The sequence below is a fragment of the Colobus angolensis genome, unplaced genomic scaffold, assembly GCF_000951035.1.
Source record: "Colobus angolensis palliatus isolate OR3802 unplaced genomic scaffold, Cang.pa_1.0 Scaffold275, whole genome shotgun sequence".
NCBI classification, from domain to species: Eukaryota; Metazoa; Chordata; class Mammalia; order Primates; family Cercopithecidae; genus Colobus; species Colobus angolensis.
In genome coordinates, this window is record NW_012115988.1 from 1355616 (window position 1) to 1364974 (window position 9359).

Here is a 9359-nt window from a genome sequence, read left to right on the forward strand (position 1 = left end):
CCTTCCTTCCTTCCTTCCTTCCTTTCTTTCTTTTTTCATCTTGCTCTGTCACCCAGGCTGGAGTGCAGTGGGGCAATCTCTGCTCACTGCAACCTCCACCTCCTGGGTTCAAGTGATTATCCTGCCTCAGTCTCCCAAGTAGCTGGAACTACAGGTACGTGCCACCACACACAGCTATTTTTTTTTTGTACTTTTAGTAGAGACCGGGTTTCACTGTATTAGCCAGGATGGTATCAATTTTCTGACCTCATGATCCACCTGCCTCGGCCTCCCAAAGTGCTGGGATTACAGGCATGACCCACCGCACCTGGCCTACACTCTTAATGATAAATGATATATAAATTTCTATGCCTCAACACTAATGAACTCTTGAAATGTTTTTAAATAAGTAGTCTTTATTCTTACCTGGTTCATATTGCTCTTCTATTTCTGTGGGAACAAGTATATACCAAGTGATATTCTGGCATTCTCTCCCTCTCTGTCTCTCTCTCTCTCTCTCTCTCTCACACACACACACACACACACACACACACTTATTTTATGCAAAGTTTATTTTTGTTTATACAGTTTCTTAGTGTTCATTCTGAGTCCCAAAATTTTATCCATGTTTTGGCACATATCCCTTTCTTATTTCCAACTGATAGAAAAATTCTTCCTGTCTGATTGACTTACTATTATTCAGAATTATTTGTCTCTATATTTAGAAGAAAATGGAGTTTCTTCTTTTCTCTCTTATTAGAACTCAGTGTTATGGTCTGTCAACTGCACTGTGCATTCTCCAATCTGTCCTGAATCTTTCGTTGGGAAAGCTAACTTCCTGATTAAAATCTCACTTAAAAACTGATCTCCTTTTCTCCCATCTTGTTGGGAGATTACTGGCTCCTGTAACAAAATGTGTCATTGAGCATCCTATTTGGCTGTAGCTTTAGACTGTTAGACATAAGATTTGACCATTGTGTTCCTAATATCAGGAAGGCTATGAACAATTGTTCAACTGTAGTCTCCCAAGCTCTCCAGACTTCAAAGACTTTAAAACATACGGGATGCTTTCAAGATGAACTTAGATACCTATGAGTCTACAAACATGATATTTATAGCCCTCAGGTTGTGATCTCAGGTTGTCTTGAATATATAGGTGGATAGATGTATTCAAACCAAATAAAGGCAAACAGTGTGTGTTTAAAGAACCTCAATGAAAAGTTTTGTGTAGAAAGAAGAAACAGAACACAGGGCTACACAGTGCTGTGTTAACATGATAACATCTCATCTGACAGGCTGCTTCTGTTGTATACAGAAGTCAAAAGGCTTTGTTTAAACATGAATCAACCAATATTTGGTCTTTCTGGGTCACTGCTGAATAGTAGTGTGAATTTCCCCAAGCCATGGGCTTAGGCAGTAGCTCTGGTTGCTCCATACTGAGGTTGCCCCCCAGTGATGCTGGTAATTGTATTTGTCGGTATGAAAAGATGGGAACCTTACATGCTGATGAGACTAATAGCCACATATGCCATAGCCCACAGCCACATGCTTGGAAACATTTAGTGTTCTAGGCATGGTGCCAGGCATCAGAGATACAAGATGGATGATACCAGGCCTCAACCCCAGAGGATTTTAGAGGTTATTGGAGAAGAAAGGTGTATAACAAGAAAATGGAAAGGAAGGCACTAAATGTTATGAACTAGATATAAACAAATCACCAAAACAGAGGATAAAGCTATTATCTTTGCCTGATGATAATAAAATTGTGAAATTATTTTCTGAATCAGTGAGCAGATATAGGGAACCCAATCACTTTATGCATAATCAGCTATTTACAAATAATGGGTATAAAAAAGGTGTTAGGGACTGTGAATAATGCTTTTGAGGAAGTTCCACCAAACTTACACCTTTGGGGTGTGGAAAATATGTACTAGATGGATGATCTTGATGGGAGCTACCAATAGGGTTCCTACTACATGAATGAAATGAATGATAACTAATTAGTATAAACATATGAGCTGGCTGAAGTTATAGGTTTTATAAAGTATACATAAATTTTTGTCTATATTTCTCTATACCTTTTATCTTTAATCAATTTTAATTTCTGGTTAATTGTAGATTAAAAGCCTGTAATTCTCTTTGTTTTAGGGTGTTCATTTTCCATGTAAAATATTAGCTGTTTCTAGCAGTAATAATCATGGGGAAACAAGAACTCAGGTAGTAAAGCATTAGTGAAATTAAAAGATAAGAATGGGGAGGTCATCATAGAGGAGTGGAAAAAAAAAAAAAGATTTAGTCCTTTGCATTCCCTTCATGGTAAAAATGAAGTTATTTCGTTAACATGTACTTAGATAATTTTACATTCTTATAGTGCATATTTAAATTTGGATTAAAAAAACAACCTACATCATAAGATTTTACATCATCTGAAAGAATATTTTAATTGGTCCATCTGGCATTTGAAATAATGCGGTACTTATTATAAAGCAGGTGTTAGACACTTCTGAATATTCTGTCCTTAATTAAAGCTTAAAGAAAGTAAGATTACATTTTCTATTTTAAACTTTAAAATCTAAAGTTAGTAGACATGAATAACAAAATGTGTGGAATCATATGATTTTAAACATTCAATAACTAATGATTAGATATTATTTATTGAACTTTAATTCCTGACATACTTTTGTTTTGAATTTGAGAAATATAACAATGGGTGTCAATATTTGGAAATTATTTATGTTCAAACTTTGTTTATTCACTCTAATTAAGAAAATTTGGTATACTCGTGAGTGTCATAGTTCAGCAAACACTTTAGAAATAAAAGCTCATCATATATTTGACTGTGGTTTTTAGGTATCTTCATTCAGAAGAAAATGAAACTATTGTTTGATACCTCAAAGTTAAAATGTATTCAAAATATGTGGCCTGAATTAATAAACACATTTATAAAAGATATCTTGGGTTCCTTTAAACTATATTCTTTCATAGTTTGAAAGAATTTTTAAGAGAATTTGGTGATCATTTAGAGTCCATACGATCTCTCTGCAAAAATAAACATCAGCTTAGTGAGTTCTCCTTATAATCCATACATAGAAAATCATAAAATTTGAGAAAGATAATAGTACTGTTATTTAGGTGTGCAACAGGTTAAGAAGCAATACATAAAGAATGTCTGTGAATCACATCAAGGAAGATTTAAATCTCCAGTGAAAGAATCTAGGGTTACTTTTGGCCAACTCGATTCAAAACATCTATTAATGTTTAAATAAATGGAAGAGTAGTTCAACCAGAATATAGTTTTAATATTGAAGAGCGATGTAAGCCTCCCAGATCCACTTGCATGTATGGATTTTCTCTGCAAATAGGTACTGCAAGTGGCAACAAACATCAAAATGAAGCAATCAATAAGCAAAATTCTATGCAAGAATATAGGCAAATTTAATTAGATAGATATGGCATCTATTTTCTAGGATTTTATAATCCCAAAAAGCAACTGGAAGCTTACATCAGTATATTTAGATGCCAGGAGAGCAATAAAAAATTAGTGCTCTGAGAAATAAAATAAACCATGTATTTGTATTTTGTCAGTTATATCTACAACTGACAAAATTAATCGAGACAGATGATATAATTATGATTTACAATTATGGCCAGCGGGATGTGACAGTGTGCTGTCTCACTGGAAGTTCACTGTTCCCTGGCACAGGTCTCTAGGCTTCCTGCCTTGGAAGCACAGCAGCAGGCTTAATGGGAAGGTGAAGAGCTTCCCTAAGGATGAACCTTTCAAGCCATTCCACCTCACAGCCTTCCTGGGATACAAGGCTGGCATGGCCTACATCATGTGAAAAGCTGACAGCCCAAGATCCAAGGTGAACAAGAAGGAAGTGGTAGAGGCTGTGACCATTGTGGAGACACTGACCATGGTAGTTGTGGGCATTGTGGCTGTATGCAAACCCCTCAAGGCCTCCAGACCTTCAAGACTGTCTTTGCTGAGCACATCAGCAATGAGTGCAAAGGTGCTTCTATAAAGACTGGCATAATCTATAAAGATGACCTTTACCAACTACTGTAAGAAATGGCAGAATGAGGATGGCAACAAGCAGCTGGAGAAGGAATTCAACAGCATGAAAATGTACTGCCAAGTCATCTCTGTCATTGCCCATACTCAGATGTGCCTGCTTCCCCTGTGCCAGAAGAAGGCACCCCTGATGGAGATCCAGGCAAACTGAGGCACTGTGGCTGAGAAACTGGACTGGGCCCTGGAGAGGCTAGAGCAGCAGGTACCTGTGAACCAATTGTTTGGGAAGGACAGGGTAATTGATGTCATTGAGGTGACCAAGTGTAAAAGCTACAAAAGGGGTCACCAGTCATTGGCACACAAGGAAGCTGCCCCATAAGACCCACCAAAGGCTGTGTAAGGCTGCTTGTATTGGGACATAGCATCCTGTCTGTGTGGCCTTCTCTGTGGCATGTGCTGGGCAGAAAGGCTACCATCACTGCAAGAGAATAGCAAGAAGATCTATAAAATTGGCCAGGGATACCTTATGAAGGATGAAAAATGGATCAAGAACAATGCCTCCACTGATGATGACTTGTCTGACAAGGGCATCAACCCTCTGGCTATAATGAAGTGACCAATGACTTTGTCATGCTGAAAGGCTGTGTGGTGGGAATCAAGAAGTGAGTGCTCACCTCCGCAAACCTTTGATGGTGCGACCAAGCGTCCTGCTCTGGAGAAGACTGACCTTAAGTTCATCAACACTGTTTCCAGGTTTGGCCGTGGCCACTTCCAGACCATTGAGGAGAAGAAAGTGTTCATGGAACCGCTAAAAAAGACCAGATTGCAAAGCAAGAAGGAGCTTAATGCCAGGAACAGATTTTGCAGCTGATGGGGTCTCAATAAAAGTTATTTTCCACTGGAAAAAAAAAATTAGATAGGCTTTCAAAACTTAACAGACAAGACTAGATTCTAAATAGTGATGGCAAAAATACAGAATTTGGAAAGAAGTAGTTTGAAAGAAACCTTTATATATAATTTCTAGAGAGTTTAGATTGATTTGATTGGTTCACAATAATTAAAAAAGTAGTTGTTGATAAGTAAAGCACTGTGTTAAGTGTCTCCAGAAATACCAAGATGAGAATGCACTAATCCTGTGTTTAAGGTATCTGCCTAAGTGGGAACAGGTTTATATGCACAAATATTCTTAAGTAAAATACATGACATCTGCCATGTGATTGAGTGAAGCAAAGATAAATAAATCAGTAAAGTCATATGACAAAGTGAATTCTACTTTGGGAGAATTTCTCACAAAAAATGTTAGCTTTTGAGATGCAACTGAGAAGGGAAAAAAGAAATATTTTAAACATTAAATATAAAAGCAAGGTTGCTCCAGACCAGTGGTGTCTGATAGAACTTTCTGCTATGAGAGAAATGTTATTTATCTGTAGTGTCTGATAGAATAGCCATGAGCCACTTGTGAGTATTAAAAACTTGAAACTTTAAAACTGAATTCTAAAGCTTATTTAATTAAAATTTAATGGTTACTATATTGAACAACACAGTTTTAGGCAGAGGAACCAGCTTGAGTAGAAGTAGTGAAGCTTGAGAGAGCATGGGATGCTATGTTTATAGGCAGCCACCTCTCTGCTCTCACTAGAGTAGAGTTGGGTGATAAAGTGAAAAGCAAGGTTGAAAGCAAATATCCAGGCAAAATTTTGGAAGCTTTTGCATATTGGACTATTAGAGAGTAGGCAATGAAAATTTTTTAATAGGTTTGAGTCAAGCTCAACCTTGGGATTTAGGAAGAAAACCAGCGACTGTGAATTAGAGTCGAGGTCAGGTGAGAAGTTATCGAAACAATTCAAACAAGAGAATGTGAGATATTATATTAAGACAAAGAAAGTAAAATTATATATGCAAAGGAGAATTCAGGGAGACATTTATCATATTGGCTTAACGTGATTTCCCCAAACTAAGGAGAAAATTTCGAGTAAAACTTACAAATGTAAGCAGCATTTTTTTTTTCAGAGTTTCTGGGAAAAGGAAGAAAATGACACAGGGAAGGGGTGGCAGCCAATACTGTGTGAGTGACCTAGCCAGCAATCAACATGGGTGACTGGAGTTCATTCTTACAGGGAAACACTGGAGGACGGTATAACACACGTGCTTCAAAATTATCCCAACAAAAGATCAAGAGAGCTGAGACATTACCATCGATCACCAGTTAAAGACTGTTTCCAGGGGATGCAGGACTCCTGGCCTGTTGTGTGCTGGGATACATTAGTCTTCCATAGCTTCAGGAAAAAATCAAAACAAAACAAAAAAACCCTGAGAAGTAGAAACGCAGATAATAGGATTCAGAAGCCCTCAGGTAGACATAGAAATGGCAGCATGCAAAGGCTTAATCAGAGTTCTATCAGTGTCTGCTTCATACATGTAATATGTGATATAGCACCAGGTATGCCACACATCTTATATAATCAAATTAAAATATGTATAAACATACTAACAGGCTAACTGTTTATATAATAAGAGAGATGGTAAATAATTTAAAAAATAAGAATAATAAAAAATACATTCATATTGAAAAACCAAAAATATGTCTATAGAGTATTACCACTTTCAAATTTAGCCACAAGAGCAGATGAGATTGTATGTTTTTGGTGCTAGTGGTTCTCAGAAGGTTTTCCAGGCCACTTTGGTGGCGTGCCAAGTCTTCATGGGTGTGCACAGCTAAAAAGCGAGAGATGAGACATGGCACACTATGAAGCCAGGCACGTCTAAATGTGTTTATTAAAACATGTGATAATTTTTTGGGTGAAAAGAAATATTTTTACTGAATTCTGACACCATAAAAGACGAGCAAGTTTATTAACTAGGGAACCTGGGATACTTGTATAGGTACCAGGAGATATTGTGGCACTGTAATAATGATAGTATTTTAGTTATTGCTGACATTTCTGTGTGGTTTGAATCCCTTCATCACTTTATGTTTGTTACCAGAACTAATAATATCCTAAATTGCACAAGTTTGAAAGAAAAGTTTGGTAAACGTTAGCCAAGGTAAAGAATGTGTTATGATAATTCATCATTAAGTTACTGCAATTTGTGAATAATGTTGAAAATCTATTCATTATTATTGAATGCACGGTAAGTAAAGAAGACATTTTCTTAACTTGCTTACTATTGAATATACCAAAAGACACTGAGATGTCAATAAGACATACTCATTACAAATTAATTGTAAAATTAAAGCCATATAGGACTTAACAGTATCAAAAAAGTGCTGTAAATTTATGAGACTCTCTTTTAATATTCAAAATAATTTTAGTAGATTTTTTTTCTGGTGAGATTATTTGGACAAAGAAATGGTCCAAATTCTCAAAGTCAAATGAGCCAGTGTTTTCTCTTCACATATTCTTTTCTTTTTTTTCAGCAATTGATCTCCCTAAGCATAGCTATATGTGTGGTTACACAGTATAGAATCTGTATTTCCAGCCTCCCTTGCAACTAGATTTTCTATTTGTTCTGATCAATGGTATATAAACAGAAGAAAAGGTGCATTTAACTTCCAGGAAATATACTTAAAAGGAGGAGAAATGTCCTTCTTCTGTCTTTTCTTCCTTCTGGCTATAAGGCAGATGTGACAGTTGCAGCTGGAAAAGCTGTCTGGGCTATAAGGTAGATGCTATCATTTAAAGAAAGCAGACAAATCAGAAAAATAATATAGGCCTCGCTTATTGATAATTGTGAAGAACAGACACCAACTCTTTTTTCATATAATTATGTATGACAAAAAGCATTTATTCTTAGACAATAGTATTTTGGTTTTTTTATGGCTAAGTTAAGTCAAGCTTAATTTTAAGAGGAAAAACTCCATTTTCATTTTTGCAATTATTTTCTACACATAGTTGTATTCTTGCGATGGTAGCATAAATTTGCCTTAAAGAAGATGGTTAGATTTTGGAAACAAATTACATCTGTAATATAAATACCTGTCAAGGCCCATCCTTTTCACGAGAGTGGTCATGTAGAGTCAAGATTTCATATAAGAAATCAAAAAGATCTCCTTTCAACTTGAATAGATACATCAGAACATTTCCCATGGAAAACCAAAGAGGTTAGTATGAAAGAATAGTTGTTCACTGTTGGTGCCCATTTGTCTCCAAAGCAAAGAAATAGGTTTAAAAGAAATTCTAGACTTAAACTCAACACTTGATCAATTGGACCTAATAGACACCTACAGACCACCCAATAATCACAGAATATACATCCTTCTCATTGGTGCATAGAATATATTGATTGGTCAAAAAGCAAGTATCAATAGATTCAGAAAAACTAAAATCATACCAAGTATACTCTTGGACTGCAGTGCAATTAAAATAGAAATCAGTTTCAAGAAGAACTCTCAAAACTGCACACATTTATGGAAATCAAACAACCTGCTCCTGAATAACTCATGGGTAAACTCAAAATCAAGGTAGAAACTTAAAAATTGAAATTAATGAAAATGCAGACATGACTTACACAAATCTGAGAAGTAGCTAACGTGGTGTTAAGAGCAAAGTTTATAGCATAAAACCCTTTATCGAGAAGTTACAAAGATCTCAAATAAACAATCTAACTTTGCACTTAAAAGAATTAGAGGCCGGGCGCGGTGGCTCAAGCCTGTAATCCCAGCACTTTGGGAGGTCAAGACAGGCGGATCACAAGGTCAGGAGATCGAGACCATCCTGGCTAACACGGTGAAACCCTGTTTCCACTAAAAAATACAAAAAACTAGCTGGGCGAGGTGGTGGGCGCCTGTAGTCCCAGCTACTCAGGAGGCTGAGGCAGGAGAATGGCATAAACCCAGGAGGCGGAGCTTGCAGTGAGCTGAGATCAGGCCACTGCACTCCAGCCTGGGTGACAGAGCGAGACTGCGTCTCAAAAAACAAAACAAAACAAAACAAAAGAATTCAAATAGAAAGAATAAAACAACTCCGATACTAGCAGAAGAAAATAAATAACTAGAATTTTAGAAGAACTCAATGAAATTGAGATGCACAAATCCATTAAAAAATCAATGAAACCAATAGTTTGTTCTTTGCAAAAACAAGATTGATAGACTGCTAGCTAGATTAATAAAGAAAAAAGAGAAAATAAAAATAAGTAAATCAGAAATTATAAACATAATATTACAACTTATCCCACATAAATACAAAGATCCTCAGAAAATACTATGAACAACTCTGTGCACACAAATTAGAAAATATAGAGGAAATGGATAAATTCCTGGAAACACACAGTCTCCCCATACTGAATCAATAAGAGGTTGAAACCCCGAATAGACCAATATCGAGCTCTGAAATTGATTCAGTAATAAAACACCTACCAACAACAA

The 9359-nt window shown here is 36.3% G+C and overlaps 1 pseudogene; it reads left to right on the plus strand.

The window, feature by feature from the left end:
• Window positions 1-4840, plus strand: part of LOC105516132 — a 14973-nt pseudogene extending 10133 nt beyond the window's left edge.
• Window positions 4841-9359: the final 4519 nt, after the last annotated feature.